This window comes from Triticum urartu, chromosome 7 (genome assembly GCF_003073215.2).
Source record: "Triticum urartu cultivar G1812 chromosome 7, Tu2.1, whole genome shotgun sequence".
Lineage (NCBI taxonomy): Eukaryota > Viridiplantae > Streptophyta > Magnoliopsida > Poales > Poaceae > Triticum > Triticum urartu.
Window position 1 is genome coordinate 210,227,420 of NC_053028.1, and position 5,548 is coordinate 210,232,967.

The following is a 5,548-nucleotide window of genomic DNA, read 5'->3' on the forward strand; positions in this document are numbered from 1 at the left end:
TGGTTTCAGATCATGTGCAGCTATGACGCCACTAAGGATAAGCCTGAGGGCAATCTTAATCCTACACAGCAGGAAGCTTTTGAGAACATGGATACCCTCTTCAAAGTCGCCCTGCTGAGTGTTCTTGACGATTCCATTGTGGATTCATATATGTCGTTTGATAGCAGCAAATACATGTGGGCTGCGCTCGAGGCCACGTTTGGGGCCTCGGACGCTGGCAACGAGTTGTATGTGATGGAGCAATTTGTGACTACAAGATGATTGATGAGCACTCTGTTGTTCAGCAGACTCATGAGATACAGTCACTCGCTAAGGAACTTGAGTACTTTAAGTGTGTGTTGCTGGACAAATTTGTTGCTGGGACCATCATTGCCAAGCTTCCACCTTCGTGGAACGATTTTGCTACTTCTCTGAAAAACAAGAGACATGAGTTTTCCGTTTCGGATCTCATTGGCACTCTTGAATTTGAAGAGAAGGCGAGAACAAAAGATACACATGCTCGAGTCGCTGAGGGAGCTTCTAGGGCCCACATGGTACACGAGAAGAACTTCCAGCCCAACCAGCCCCAAAACAACAAGAACAAATCTCAGGGGAAATGCAAGTTTGATGCAAAGAACAAGTCATCACATTCTACCAACTTCAAAAAGAATTCTCATAACGGGAAGGGATACAAACCTCAATTTTGGTAGCACCACACAAAATTTATATGGCTGCATCTACCTGCTATCAACTAACCTCATGGTGCTCCAGGTATTCCTACATTAGTTACTAGGTACAATGACCACCGCAAGATGAAATAAGCTTATTCATACATTGACTTGCTGATTGCAATGCGGAACGATCCTGTCATGTGTGGAGGAGCAAACAAGCAGTGCAGCCGAAGGTGGAAATCAACCAAGGACTTATGAAATTATATATAATCTTCCTCAGGCAGGTCAGTACCCCCTTCATCCAGATGATCGTGTTTTGTCATGCCGAGGGAGGACCCACAAGTGTAGGGGATCTATCGTAGCCTTTTCGATAAGTAAGAGTGTCGAACCCAACGAGGAGAAGAAGGAAATGATAAGCGGTTTTCAGCAAGGTATTTTCTACAAGCGCTAAAATTATCGGTAACAGATAGTTTTGTGATAAGGTAATTGGTAACGAGTAACAAATAGTAAAAGTAAATAAGGTGCAGCAATGTAACATCCCAAAATTCTAAATTTTTGTAATGTTATATTAAATAGATAGATTTTATTGTTTGTTTGATTGTTGTGTGATTGATTGACTGAAAGTGAGTGAATTCGAAGCTTTTGAAAGTTAAATGAGAGGGAATAAAAGGACTTTCCCAAACTTTCACCTTTTTCTTTTGATCCCCGTGAATTCAAATTCTTTTCATCACAAAACCATGGAGAGAAGATGACAGCACTTCTTCCATTTATTTAAATGACAAGGGGTGTTGAAAATAATTTTGAATTTCATTTGAGAATATTTCCAATTCTGAAACTTTATGCAACTCAATGATTTTCACGAGCGAAGATAAAATGACTTCTTCAAATTATATGAAATATGAGTTGGAAGTTTCAAAGAATTAAATTCAAAGTTCTTTTGAATTTATTTTCAATTTGGAGTTATTTGAGTTTTATTCAAATTATTTTTCTCCAAAAATAAAATATATGGAAAATAGGGTAAAATGATTCCCTACAATAGAAAATTGGAGAAAAATTAATTTGAAATCATTTTGGTATTTTTTAAAATGATTTTATTGAGTTTTTATTAGACCAGTAGCACTCTTTGAATTATTTGAATTATTCTGGATTTTATTTGGCATTATAAAAATGTTCACGTTGTAGGAAAAAAATCTGAAAATTTTGATATATTATATGCCTATATAATATTTTCAATTATTTCGTTCTTTTATTTTGATTGTCTCAAAAAAATGTAAAAAAAAACCTACGGACCGACCGGACCGGGCCGGCCCAGTTCGCTAGGCCACGGCCCAGCTGGCCCAGCGCATCGTCCCCGAGCTCGGGAGGGTCTCCCGAGCAAGCACGCCGCCGCGCCCGCGCCTCGCCAGGACTCCGCACCGCCCGACCCCTCCTCCACGCCACCCGTCGCCCCTCCTCATAAAAAGCGCCACCCGAACCTCTCTCTCTCCTCTTCCGCCGCCCCGCGCCGCAGCTCCGCCACCGCCGCCGGATCTCGCCACCGCCGTCGCAGCTCCGCCGCCCTGCCCGTGCAGCACCGCCGCCACCGACTCCTCCGTCGTCTGCACCTCGCCGAGCTGCCCGTCCCCGACTACTCTGCAGCGAACGGTTTTCATTTGGTAGTGTTCTGTAGCAAACATTCTCTATTTAGTCTTTTTCTTTTTCTATTTTAATTTCGGCCAGGGACTTATCTGTGAAGATTTTATTTACAGATTAGTCCCTGATTTTCAAATGACTATAACTTTTTACTCGTTAGTCCAAATCCAACGAAACCAACGCTCACGTCTTCGTTATGATCCCCTCTATCCAGTAAAACAACTCAAACATGTTTTTCAAATTTTAAAAATTGTATTAGACCATATTTGAATTCAAACTTCGTTTGATCATAACTTGAGTTTCGTAGCTCCGTTTGAGTTGATTCTTTTTGCAAATCGAAGCTCTTGACCTAAACCTTCTGATAAGGCCAAATTCACGTAACTTTGGTACTGTTAGAAATTGTTTTATGTTGCAAGAGTTATTTACTTGGTTTTGAAGTTTTCTGAATTGTTTTCTTCTTTCTCTCCGACCTTTTGAGTGATTGCTTATGTGTGGTTACTATTGCTTACTTACGTTAGATTGACCGGAGTGTGACGAGTAGAGCTATCAAGAGTTTTGAGTGTGAATCATCTTCATCAACATTGCAGGCAAGTTCACACTTTGATCATATCCCTTTTCATACCCAGTTTTATGCATTAGTTTCAACCCTCAAACATTGCATGATTAGGAACCAATTGCCCTGCATTCAAACCTTGGGAGTTACTATTACGTTATGCTTATAGTGCCATGCTATGCTCGTAGACGTGGATTGGGTTTTGAGAGTATTCATGACAGATGTGAGATTGTTAATTAATGGTTTACTTAAGGTGGCAACTTAAACACACATCTGGGTGGATTGAGGCACCGGGTTATTCCAGGATTGCCTGTCTAGGCACCTGAGTAGACCAGGATTGCCTGTTTTCTTTTGGACCGCCACCGAGGCTCAAAGGGATCATGAGATTATTCATGCTAGAAACTTCCATGTGCAGCCACAAGCTATTATGGGCTCTAGCATAGTTGACTAAGTTGTGTGAACTCTTACAGTGGTAGACTAGCAGATGTAGGGGTTGTAGGTGGTACGGTCTACCCATCGTAAGGTGCAAACACTTCTGAAAGACTATGTCTCGGTCATCCGTTTCTCAAACACCATGTAGTGCGAGAAATCCAACGGAGGAGATCGAGTCTTGTGGGGAAAAGTGTGCAAACCTCTGCAGAGTGTATAAACTAATCATGATTAGCCGTGTCCCCGGTTATGGACATCTTGAGTATCTGGTACTTGGATTATCATATTGATCTCATCACGTTACTTTAAATGAATATTGTTGGGTTTTAATGATAATGTTTAATTGGGATTGAGAATGCTGTCAACCATTCTCAATGTTCAACAACCACCATGATAGTTAAATAAAATTTATTCCTTTGCAGTAGGGAAAAATTGGCTTTTCGCAAAAACCTTATAACCATAGAGCTTTTCCACAGCCAAATATGCATGTAGTGATAGCCTTTATTCATCATTCTCTATAGTGTGAATTTGCCAGTACATTCAATGTACTGACCCTTTGTGGCTGCAACGTCTCATGTTGCAGGATTATCTTACGATGAGTAAGTGATACGTTAGGGTTACGATTTCCACACTCAACTTTGTCGTTGGTGTTGATGGGAATCCACAATCTTGATACTTCCGCTATTTTGGATTGAGGTAAGAGTATTTACGTTACTTTTACATGTGATTTACCTCTGTTATAAATCCTTGAGTACTGTGTGTGTCAGCATACCGATCCAGGGATGACACTTAAGCATAGAGACTTGATCCATTCGGGTCGGGTCGCTACAAGATGGTATCAGAGCACATGTTGACTGTAGGACGTGACCCTAGAAACTGGCAAGCCCATAGCAAAGATTTTTCTCTACAACTTTCCCTTTCAAAAAGATCTTTTACCTCTCTTCTCTTTTGAGCTTATTCAAAAAACTCCCTTTAGTGAGACCATACCCCTTCCCCCCTTTTTGACCACACAAATATTCGACTGATGAGACCACTCCAAGAAATACAAGATATCGGACAACTAAGACCACTTCGGAATGAAGAGTATTTTTCGTGCATCTGAATAATGGAAACTACAACAGCTGAAGACCGAAGACAAGTAGAATTTGAAGGCTCTGAAGAATTCCCAGATTTGTATGACCTAGGAAGGCTACCCTTATGGAACTTGATAGATTATGGAAGTTGTCAATGCCCGAGATCAAGGTGTATCGGAGAAAGACTGAAACAAGGAGCATGAGAACTCGAAGTTTTGTCAAAGAAAACCCTAAGGCAGGAGATATCAACTATGGAATGATAGCTCATGGGAATGACAAGAGCAGAAACACGGTTATTCGTGATGCCATCGCCCGCTAATGCTATTGTCACCGTGCTGAGTTTAGGATGCATTTCTTCATAATGGATTGGATGGAAGAAGGTTGAAGGAGCACCTATCAGTAAGATGGAAGTTTTAACCTTAGCTGGTGTATCGCCAGAATCTGGAGTAGTACATCAAGAAGTTTAAGGTGGAGCTCCATGAAGCCGTATTTTGACAAGGAAGCATTTCATGAAGAACATAGGTCCAAGAAGCTGAAGTAGCAAGCTGGAGGATCAAAACTCGAGAAACCGGAGATTCGTCAGGAACTAGACCATGGTTCATGCCAAGGATGTTGAAACCAGAAGTTTGGAACGCAACTCCAGAATATTAAAGGACGTCCCGAGAGACTTCATGTCAACAGAGATGATCTGGCAAAAGAACTTGAGAAAGACAAGCATGATCGGAAGAAGCCATTAGAGGCATGAACAAGGCTTGAAGAGTTTGGAGACGTTGAAGATTTATTGACCTTTAGAAGACCAAACCCCTGTTATATACCTACGTTAGATGCGATGTTTGTGAGCTGTCATTTGTTTGATGTTTTTCCCGACAGCCACAAATAAAATCTGCCTTTTCAAAACCTTTGTTTGTATTGTGTGCATCCCTCTCTATCTCTCTTATCTTACCCCAAACCCATGGACCCAATAGAGGATGAATGAAGATGAGCTTCTATTTTCTGGACCGATGAGTCAGTTGGAGACGGACTGATGAATTCAGAACATGGAGGATCACATGAAGAATAACCCTATAGTCGGAAAGGATACGACCCAGCATGCTCTTCAGTGCTTTGAAAGAGGTGCTGCTACTTGGTGGAGAATGTACCAAACCATCAATGGATGGCAAGGAGTAACCACTTGGAAAGAATTTAAGTTGACTTTGCCAAAGTCTCGGTTT